The sequence below is a fragment of the Monopterus albus genome, unplaced genomic scaffold (assembly GCF_001952655.1).
Source record: "Monopterus albus unplaced genomic scaffold, M_albus_1.0 scaffold357.1, whole genome shotgun sequence".
NCBI lineage: Eukaryota > Metazoa > Chordata > Actinopteri > Synbranchiformes > Synbranchidae > Monopterus > Monopterus albus.
The window spans coordinates 44,880-56,455 of NW_018128237.1; the positions used below are offsets into that span (position 1 = coordinate 44,880).

An 11,576-nucleotide genomic window follows, 5' to 3' on the forward strand; every position below is an offset into this window, starting at 1 on the left:
TTCCCCCGGAGGAGCTGGAGGAAGTGTCTGGAGAGAGGGAGGTCTGGGCATCTTTGCTTAGACTGCTGCCCCCGCGACCCGGCCCCGGATAAGCGGAAGAAAATGGATGGATGGATGGATGGATACTAAACAGGTGAATGATAAATCTAAATCTTTGCACCAGTTTCACTCGGATTGTCTCATTTTTCTAAAAAGGTTCTGCCATCACTTTCTACTCATTTTAACTAAACCTTTACCAGCTGTTGTTTGAAATTAGTGTTTATTTTAAAAAATGTATAACCCCTCCACTCCCATACTGGATCCACACACATAGCTGATCAGAGTTTAGATTGAAGTCCTTACCGCTGCTGGTTGTGGCAGCTGTATTTTGTCTCCCACTGGACTGGGCAGGAGGAAAATTGAAACCGCAACCAGGCGTTTATGGTCTTGTCAGAGTGAGATAGGGCTCCCCTGCCCTGTGAACCCCGACAGCCAACCTCCATCACTCTCAGTATCCTCCATGTTACTCTCAGCAGCGTCCTCTTTAAAATGAAAGCAGACATGAAAAACAGATATCGGGGAGCTTCAGGTCAGAGAAAACAGGGAGGTAGACACTTCTAACTTTCTACACACCTGGCCCTGCTTTTTCTTAGGGCAGGTTCAAAGTGATTGTAAAGCAGATTATTTAGACCACATCATTTAACTAGGGTTCAGACAAAAGACATTCACTGCAGCTGAGAGCTGAGATGTCTGTGAACAAACACAGACTGAAAAAACTCCTGTAGTTGTGTTCATTAGAATAGGTTGAACTGAAGAGTTCAGTGTGAACGCATAACACGTCAACTGATCTTTCCACAGTAAACCTGCCACTGGCAGCAGCTGTTTGCAAATTAACAATGCACTACCATTGTGCATGTATTATTTCTAAATAATTATAGACATTTTTGGCATTTTCCTGTTTTAGGTCCAGTATTTCGGTCACAGCCTAATCATTTATTTATCTAAACTTTTTCAGTTCTTTGGTTTTAGTGCAACTAGTTAAAATAGTAACTGCAAACCTTTTTTTTAAATTTCAGGATTAACAGTCATATTGATTTGTTTCTTAGCACCTGGATCTGGATGGAGTCTGGATCACTTTCAGGGGTCTGCTGAGCATGAAAGCCATAATAGATTCCTCCTGAAGCCTTGTTTACAGTTCCTGCCCGTCCACCGCTCGCTCCCCTTCAGCCACATTCCCACTCCCCTGCTCTCCATCCGCCCACCAGATGTCCTCGGACTTTCTTTCTTTTCCCAGATCCTCCTACACGCCTGTTCTCCATTTCCTATAACAGACCTGCTCCGCCTACCCGCACACCTCCTGCTTCTATAGCAGCTCAGGTTCCCCAGTTTTCATCTTGCCAACCTGCCTTGCCTGTTACTGGTCTTGCTTTTTGTTTGTTCCTGTTGCCTGTCTCCTGCCCTGTCTCAAACATTTTATTTGCCAGCGGTTGTTGGTGTGATCCTTGTTGACTGAGGGTATGGTACACATTGTTATTGACATCTGGCTGCTACTCAGACACTATTTTCTAGCACCGTGGCAAAACACCAGTAGTAGTAACGACTGAAATAATATCACAGTAGAACTACTAATGCGGTCACAGTTAAAACTGTTAATTACCTCCAGATAACATGACAATTCAGTGATGTTCTGTCGTTCTCAGCTTTTACATCTACAAAATATCATCTGATGGTATCATTCCAGTCAGCTAACAGAGATAATTACCAATTTCCAGCAAATTCATCGGCTCATTTAATGGGTAGCCCTGGATTACTTGCATTGATGTACACATTAAGACACACCCTACAGTCAGTCAGGATGTTAATGGTCACTGGGTAGATGACTGCCTCCTGCAGTAAGGGGGAGAGATTCAGTGTTTACAAGGTCTGTGACATTCTCATACAGACTGGCAGCTATTTCCATCAGCATCACTGCAATAAAAGTACATCAGTGTGGTTGCTGTGAGTAAATTGAACATCATTTTTTTACTGTCCTGACATGCTGTTCTGTGTGTACTCACTGTTTCAGTCCCTGCTCACAGAGAAGCGATGGTAAGTGGCAGGAGACAAACTGTGGACTCAGAGGAGTGCGCTCACTGTTCACCTCAAGGGAACCCAGCCTGAATGACACATGACCACAGCGATGACAGCCACAGGAAGGTCAGATGTTCATCCACATAAAAATAAACTACTGTCAGATTAAACTGTTGCGCTCACCACTGTTACATAACAGCTAGCAACAACAGCCCTTGTCCTGCAGACACTGATGAATGGCATAATTACAGAGGATGAACTGGATAAAAGTCCTCATCTCATGATTAATTGAAAATGTATTCTCTGCTCCACCCTTCCAGCAAAGTTACTGTCCAACCTCTAAAGACATACTTTAGTTTAGTTGTACGTAGCCACATCAGTGCACTAGATGAAAAGTCAGTTCATCATCTGGGAGCCATGAAAATCTATATAATTTTATGCCAATCCATCTAATTGATGTTGAGATATTTCACTGGATAATTGGAGAAACTTTGACCTGCTGACTTGATTAACTTCCTTCAAGTCTTCACTATAGATATGAATTGGTCCAACTTGACTGGTTGGCGGAGGCTTACAACCACCAGGAAGCAATTCTAGTTTAAACTTTTATTGATGGAGATTTTAGGACTTAATACGTAAAGGGACTTGCATTGCAGATTTGTGTGTATGAGATTAAAGGAGGGTTCTCATTTCAGCCTCATAAGATCTAATCACTTGCCCCAGTCAATGCATGTGAGAGGAGTGTGGGTCAGAGTTAGCAAGTGTCGAAGCCTAGCGCGTGATCTAGACCTGTTATCTCTGTGTTATACTGACTCAACTGATAGAAAACCTTCATGTACTGATGTGGGTCAGTGTGATGTCTGTGTGTGTTGAGACCAGGGGAACCTCACTGTGTGAATGAGCAGGGTGGCACTGACTGTGCAAACCGCAGCTCCTCCGGCTCACCATTTGTGATAATGAAATTTTCCGGGAGCAGACTTTGTCTCTCTGACACATTGAGGGGAAGCTGTGAAAAGCCCATCTTCCCTGTGAGGATGTCTGAGGAGAGAAAAGCAGCAGAAACAAATGTGTTTCATCAGGGAAAAGACAGCCTGGACAGCCTATTCAAAACAATTCCATTTGCCAGAGGTTTCCATTATCACATCTATAATGGAGGACATTGGGAGGGGAGGGAAGATCACAATATAAATTTCTTCTAAAGCAAAACTACAGGAAGCGGTAGACATATTCTGCAAAAATATTGACCTTTACCAGGAGAGCAGAGGCAGTTTTGGTCACCAATTTTTAGTTTCATACTTTCCCTGATTGTAATTAGAGTTTGTGTTCAGTGTCAGGACAGGTATCTCCTCTCACAACATGATTTACATCTGTCCATGGATACACCTTAATGTAGGTTCTTTAGATTCTGTACTGATTTACACTAATGCACAGTGTACAATATGTATTTACAGTATATGCATTTATATTGGCCTCTATTTTATTTTAGGCTCTGTTTATTGTATTTCTTTTTTTAATCTATTATCTTTTTTTGCCTTAGTCTATGCTTTTGTGTGTAGTTTAGCCTTTAGTTATGTAAGTCTTTATATACCATGTTTGTTTCGGTGAATTTGCCAATTGGCAGCTGTGACACTGCAGTTTCCTTTTGGGATGAATAAAGTATTCTGTCTGTCTGCACATTTGTAAAGCAGTCATTTGCTTTTGCTTTCACTTGTTGGTAGAAAAATGAGTCAGAATTAGATTTGACACCTGTTGATATTGGGCAGAAAATTGTCTCTCAACAAGAAGGAGAAATGAGGTTACCATGTCAAACTGATCGAAATCAGTGAACATGCAATCCATTTAAAACTGAATTGACTGGTAGCGTCAGGGAAACCCCCGACATGTTTCTGGGACACAGCAGAGGAAAGGAGATGGACTGCTTAATGATTCATGACGGTGGCAACTACAGAGCCAGGGTGACTTTGCTGAATGGGCTGAGACAGGCCCCCTCGCAGTCCACAAGGGCAAGGCATTAATCTGGTATTGATCACAGTGGCACTGCTATCAGCTGAGACAAGCCAGAGAGTCGCAGTCACTCACTCGTTAAGAGGCAGAGAGAGACATGAATGGTCATAGCTACACTAAACTGGCTGTGAGCAGTTTAAACTATGAGCAGAATTTAGATTATTACACCATCTTTCACTTTGGCTTTTCATGGTTTATTTTTGTGCATTTCTAAATGCATTGTCTTGTTACTTTGTCACTTCAAGTCTTTCTTCCAGTAACACATCTTTAGAGGCCGAACTGTTCATACACTTTACAGCTTATTTTCAGTCTTTTCTCATCATTTTGCTTTGACCCCTCTCAAGCTGTTTTCATCCATAGGATTGTTTATTGCTGGTAGGTTCTGGCACCCATATTTCTACATTCCTAAAATATTTATGTCAAAACAGATGAGATGTCACCTGCTGGGCAGGATGCTAGAGTCACTGTGCTGAGCCATAATCATTCTGAATGTCTGCTGCAGGGTTGACTAAGAGACAAATAAGTGGCTTATTGGCTGTATTAAAAAAAAAAAAAACTGAAATTTAGGATCACAAAGCTCATTTTGATTTCTTTCATCCCTTAAAAACTTAAAGTTCTGAATTCCTTTATGCACAGTGCAGAGGTCAGATTATTGCATGGAACAGTTAAAAACATCAACAACAGAAAACAGTGAGACCCTTAGACATCATGTCCATACTGGAAGAGTCTGTATCTTAGAGGATGAGCCTAAATGTGGATGTCAGGGCAGTGGATGGGCATGCACAGCATCTCATCTTAATGTGTTACAGACCTGTAATTAGCACGTACCTTTTCTCTGAACAGTAGCCACCATTTTTGTGGTTGGTGTTTGGCCTCACTTTGACATTCCTGACAACCTCATCTCATCTCATTTTCTATACTGCTTAGTCCCAAACGGGGTCACCGGGCTGGGGCCAATCCCAGCCGGCATTGGGCGGACACACAGTAATAGGCACTGTCAGTCTCCCTGACAACCCTTTACTATAATCATAGTTTGTTTGCGAATAGCCACAACCTCCCTGAACTATATCCTAGTCGCAGTCGGGGGCTTTGCTGGTATCTGGTGGTGGGTGGGACATAAACTGAATTCTCCTCTTATTCAGTTTGCTGTGTCTTACCTGAAACACCTTGGGACTAAATCCTGGGACTAAATTAATTTTGTTCTTACTTTGATTCCTACTGTCAAGCTGCAAAGACATAAAGGAGTGTTGCATCTGGTCCTGTGAGCCTCATGAAAATCTAATTATCATCCACTGGAGGAAAGCACAAACTGTTGGTGCTACAGATCCGTTGTTAAGCAGAGATGGTTTTGATCATTAGGCATGCTGAGGGGGACTCTTGTGCCAGATGTGCTGTGCCTCTAGTTCAACAGACAGACCTGAACATTAACTCACACAGTGACAGCGTCGCTTTATTGCTCATCACGGAGCCTAATCGCCTCTGCTGTCCTGGAAAACTCTCTGGGAGCTTCTGTAAGAAAGATAGTGAGTTCCCATTAATATTCAGGTGAAAGTATGCTTCTGCCTCACTTGTGAGGTGAAAACAGCACAGGACTACAACAGTTCACAGGAGTGAAGCCGGTAGCAGAATGGATAGTGGTTCCCTGTTACTGAATTTAAAATACAGTTTTAATGCTAAGAGACTCTTGTACTTTAAAATGCTGGGACTGTTAACGGATTCTTTATGCAGCACTGTCTTACTGACAGGTGGACTGGACCATCAGCGGGTACATTTCATTAGATTTTGTTCCATAATCAAACATTTGTACTCCATGATAATGAGATAAAACATCACAGCCAGCTGAAGCTGACTGATGTCGTGCTGTCTTTCTCTTACGATCAGTTCTAGATCAAGATATACTTTATTTGTCCCCATAGGCAAATTTGGCTTAGGCTCTGCATAATCATAATACATAGAACCAAGACAAAACCTGCAACTACAATAGAAAGGACCACGGCACAACCAACAGGCAAAACATCAAAACAAAGACTAACAACTGCAATGAATCCTGCAGTAGTCTCTTACATAATCAGCTCAAAGTATTTTGTCCAAACTTGCCTTTTAAAATAACAAGAGCTGTTGTGACCAGTGGCCACACAACTAGTCACAGTGTCACCAGCACCACCTCTTTCACAAAGTGATGGTGACAAATACCCAAGAAATAACTTATTTTTAAACAGGTTTTTTCTTCAAGCATCTAAAACCTGATGCTCCCTGTTTCAAAGAGGTGCTAACTGCTGCTGTTCACAGTAAACATCCAGTAATAAAACCAAGGACCGAGTATGTGCTGACGTCCATGTAAAACCCATAGTTTATATTATTTTAACACTGTCCTCAGAAGATTTATGCCCCCAAAGTGATTGCTAGGTAGAACTGGAATAAGTCTTCATGTATTCAGCATCTCATTACAAATAATAAAAGTTTAATAAGTCAAATATGAAACGGTCTCAGGTTGTGTTACGGCCATTCTGCTGGTACTTTTCATCTGATCCCTCAGTGTGCAGCCGCTGCACCTGGCATGGGGTCGAAGGGCGATACAGAAGTTCAAAGCCAAGCGGGAAGTTAGTCTTTGCCAAATGTCTGCTGGTTCTCCTCATAAAAAGACCACCTGGCACAAGTTGAAGCAGTCGCCCTGGGCAGGACAGAAGGACAAGATCGTGCTGAGCAGTGAGACTCAACCAGACACAGGCGGCAGTGTGACCACAGTCTGAAGGCAGTCACCTAAATATCAAACTCAATTCACTTCCTAATTCATGCTCACCCTTCTTTTTCATGTTTTAATATTGAGCCACTGGATCAGGTGATGTCTGTTTTTGGAATGAATCTCCTGCGGAAAGGGGTTGCCTGCTCTGATGTCATTAATGCAGTAAAAATAGCTGCTACTGATCAGATCAGAAGAAAAAGATCATGAGAGTTAAATCCAGATTTTGAGTCACCTGTTCAGACCCGACACACAGTAATAGGCACTGTCATTATGGACATGTTTACTTATAGTACTGCAAATAAGAATATATAGTAGATGTGGATAAAAAGTTGGATTCATTTCACTGAGGTATTTAGATTTGAAACGAATAAAGTGCAGAACACGAACATCACTGCCCTGATGATGGCAGTTTTCTCAGTGCAGCAACAACGTCACCTGTTTGCTCTAGAAATATGAAAGGTTAAAATGATTTCTTCCAATTGGCACTGAAACGCTGGTCTCTGATTGGCTACTGGGTAGTGCAGACAGCAGTGCCTTACAAAGAGCCCTACTTTGCTTGTTACAACAGCTCTGAAGGAGTTAAAAGTAGCTCACAAGAGCAAAATTAAAACTAGGTCAGCTGTTAAAAGAAGATCCAAGTACACACGTTGCCCACAGGTGGATGCCAGCAGCACAATAGTAGAAACCGGCAGCCAGGAGCCAATGAGCAGAGTCAACGCATCCAGCAGTGGCGGCTGACTGAGGTCACCACGTACACAAACACTGACTGACAACAGCTGAGTCATCCACCCACACCGAGCGTGTTCACACAAACAGGGAAAACCTGCAGAAGAGCTAGAGAGACAAGGAGGCCCCCCACCCCCTGGGGCAGAAGTAGCAGTAGTAAGGCAAGGCATGTTTATTTATATAGCACATTTTCACACACAAAGGCAATTTAAACTTAACACAAATAGATAAAACAAATGCATACATGACATCACAGAAGCAACATACAAGTGTAGGTAGTACTCTTGGGTTAACTGTGGATTCTCACTGTTCTCATTATACTTTGTACCTCTCTTTCTCAGTCCTCCCAAAACTAACCTCTGTGTATTTTAACATCACAGGCAGGCGCACTTTCTTCTGGAAATTTGACACACCGGTGTGTATACGGTCAGCTACACAGTCCCAAAGTTACAATATGGAGAAAATGAATGACAGTGTTGGGTAAATAATGAGCATCTTCAGATGTGATGTTAAAGGACAGTCTGACTGAGTGATGATGATGGAAGTGAACCGTTTTTTTACAAATATGTACAATGTGCACGTTCTGGGGTGTCTCACCTTTCCCTAGCAAACACACAAACTGAGATGATCACATGACCTCTTCATGTGATCATCTCAGTTTGGCAGGTCAGGTTGTATTCATGGATGAATTATTGGACAATGGGCCCCTGAGCACAGACGTCTAAGAGCAAGACCCACAGTTGGTTGTTTTTGTCTTTGTAGTTGTGCCTGTTAGCCAGTTTATGTTCATTTTTACTCAGTTTGCTGCTAGTTTTACTTGTATCGTGTCTATTTTTAGTAGATTTCCATCTCTCTGTAGATGTTGGGTCTCTCTATTTGTTGTTTAGCATATTTTTGTAGTGCTCCTGCCATCTCTAGTCTTGTTTTCTGTCTCTCCTTATCCATGTCTTCAGTCTTGGCATCTCTTTGTAGCTGTTGTTTTCATTTGGTGGCTTTTTCAAGTTGCATGGTTGACTTTCCAACAGAAAGGCTAACAATCCCTTCATGGTTCTCTGGCCTAGGGGCCCCCTGACCCCTTGGGCCTCTGGGCCTGTGCCTGGTAGGATCAGTGATCCATCCATGCCTGTAATCCTGTTGATCCAGTGAATGCAGTTTGACTAAGTCTGCGCTATCCTCTCTCTCTGCAGACAGACTGGGACGCAGAGGGTCAACACTAGAACTAACCAGTGTTTCTAAATAAACAATAGCAATGTGATGTGGACTCAGAAGTCCTCTGACAGAGAACTAAAAGTCACAGTTCACAGAGAGCTAATCAGTGGTGGGATTTTTGCTGTGTTCATGCATTTTATTGGTCAAATTACAGAGCAGGCACCAGTTTGAAGAGGATACTGTGGATGTGATAGAGGGACTCAAAATTCATCAAGCGAATTTCATTTCACTGGCAGATAATCAATACGGCCCAGTGTCCTATTAACCTGTGGAATATCCATGAAGGGTTGGAGGAGCCGATGAAGGCTGACCTTCTCTGGCACCATTACACAGATATCCTCCAGATGACGTGGTGGACTATGAGCCACGGGGCTGGTTTTTATAATGAAACTCTGACAAGGCGCAAGAATAATTTTAAAGTTTTAATTATTTAAAATTGAGGATTATTGACAATAGACTGGCGACCTGTCCGGGTTGTACCCCGACTCTCGCCTTATGTCAGCTGGGATTGGTCTCAGCCCCCTGCACCCATGACCCTGTTCAGGACAAGTGGTATAGGTGATGGACGAATGGACTATTAACAACTAGTCCAATTATGTGTGTGTAGCCTGGGGTTTATTTTCTACTACACCTTACAAGTGTAATTTCTCTGCACGTCTGCTGGTCTTGCATGGTTTGTCACAAGTGTTTCTGTCTGAAAGAAGCAGCAATATTTATTTTGTATCTTTGAGTCTTGTATGTTTAATGCTTTGTCGTTCTGTTACTTTGTAGTGGTGGTACAGATGTGTCAAAGTGCTGGTGCCCTTACACTTCACTGAGATAACACGCTGCTCTTCCTGAAAAGTGTTGAAAATCAAAGCTCCTTTCACATGCATAGTGGCAGCATAAGTGGATTGTAGGGATTTATGATTTATGAGCACTGCCACGTGTACACACTGAAGACAACAGGCACTTTTGGACCTGAGGAACTTTTCATAGTTCATAAAACTGCTGGACAAAGCACGCCGCTATGTGTGTCTGCCCTGCAGGGACTGAGAACGTTAATAGTTTTTCTCCAAGCACATGAGTGATGAACATGTATGTTGACTGCAGCAGCATTGTCATTTTTTACAAACCGTGTTACCTGCCAGCAGAAGCCTCTACACAGGGTTAGTGGCTCCTTATAGAATTAACCTTAGCAGTATATTAACCATAAATCATGGTTAGCTTGTTGGCTAATCTCTAACACTCAACTGTCTTAGTGTTATGTTACTTCAGTGTTCCGACTGTCAGTACAATACAAACAGGAAAAAGCTGGTTGAAACAGCGGATACAGAAAGAAACCATGCTGTACAGAGAGCAGCTTCACTGGTGGACAAGGTGAAGTGTTGAGAATAAGGACGATGGGGAGTGTGTAGTGAAAGTGAATCCACTTCCTGATGCTCAGCTCACCTAAGGGTTGCTGAGGATTAGGATGTGACATGATAGACAGAGAGTGACCTTGTAGGTTTTGGGGAGACAAAATGACTTTTCCCCACCATGCTGCCTGTGACGATGAGACAGGAGTCACAAGAGAGCTTAATTCAACCTGCGGGATGGAGGGAGGGGAGGGAGGATGCAGAGAATAGACGAGTGGAGAGGTGGAATCAAGCGTTTGTCTGGCTCGGGTCATATCTGATTAAATATATGAGTCCAGTATGAGGGGTAATTTTCATCAGGCAGTCAGATAAGCCAGAGTCGCACAGACTGAGACTCTGATATTCAGAAGGACTCCATCAAAGGCGTGTCCTCCGCTGCTGTTACAATCCTGCTGATTAGCACAGGAGCAGAGAGGATGCTCTTGTCATACTTCTCTTCCTAGACCCCTTTTCCTTTTCCTTCCACTCTCCCTGGGCTCTCTCTCTCTCTCTCTCTCTCTCTCTCACTGTTCACCTTACAGAGCCTGGCAGGTTTCAGGAGAAAAACATTTTAGTCTTTCCCTCAGACTAAAAACAATTCTGTTAAATTGCTTTGTGTCGCTGTATCCTTCTCAGTTTAGTGACTTATAACTTAATTATTCAGCTCAAATTAAGAACTTGCATGCTATCAGACTATATTTCAGATCGCTGGATCCTTTGGTGATTTTTTTTTCACTGATAAGCAGTTAATTAATTAACCAAACTCTTAACCAATCTGAGCTTTGTAGGTGGGATTAAGCTGTGCCAGTAAAATCATGAATGATAAACTGTGAAAAACCATGAAAATGATGAATAGATGTACAAGTTGATATATTTCACGGTACAGAAAAAAGTGATATGAGTGGGTCCATGTTGACAGGAATGTTAGATCTTTGTTGATGCTGAGATTGTTAAAAATGTCCTCTTCAGGTCTGGCAGCTGAACCTCTGAAGGCCACAATGGCCTCCGCTGTGACTCACCGCTGCTCTGATTGATTTAAGGTCAGTGAGTCCAATACATTTCCTCTGAGCTGATCTTTGAATGACTGATGTGATCTTAATTGAGTCTAGTTCATCTTCTCAGGAAAGGAGAAGGAAGGGAGACACACAAGCAAGGTGCACAGAGGTGAAGGGGCGATCGGCGATAACTGACTCAAAATACTAGTGTGTTCAGGTAGCTCTCTAGTGGTTCACTAGCCTCAGTGTTTATGGACCAAATGTGGAAAAAAATTCAATTTTTCTCCCTTATATGTGTTGGGAAACACCCTTTTTCTTCCACTGCGAGACACCAAAACACATCAAATCCTTATTTCACACTAGTGCTGTCACTTGACAGCAGAATTAAACGGATGAGTGAATGACACCTGTGAGATCCACGGTTCTAACACACAACACATCACATCTTAACTCTGCAGCTACACTGAAGTGATC

At 42.6% G+C, this 11,576-nt stretch overlaps 1 long non-coding RNA gene across 1 annotated transcript in view; it reads left to right on the forward strand.

The window, feature by feature from the left end:
• LOC109975028 (uncharacterized) overlaps window positions 1-3,459 on the forward strand; it is an 11,277-nt gene extending 7,818 nt beyond the window's left edge. The window contains exon 4 of the long non-coding RNA XR_002277070.1: window positions 2,045-3,459. This is a non-coding gene — a long non-coding RNA (uncharacterized LOC109975028). The remainder of the gene's footprint in view (window positions 1-2,044) is intronic.
• The last annotated feature ends 8,117 nt before the right edge of the window (window positions 3,460-11,576 follow it).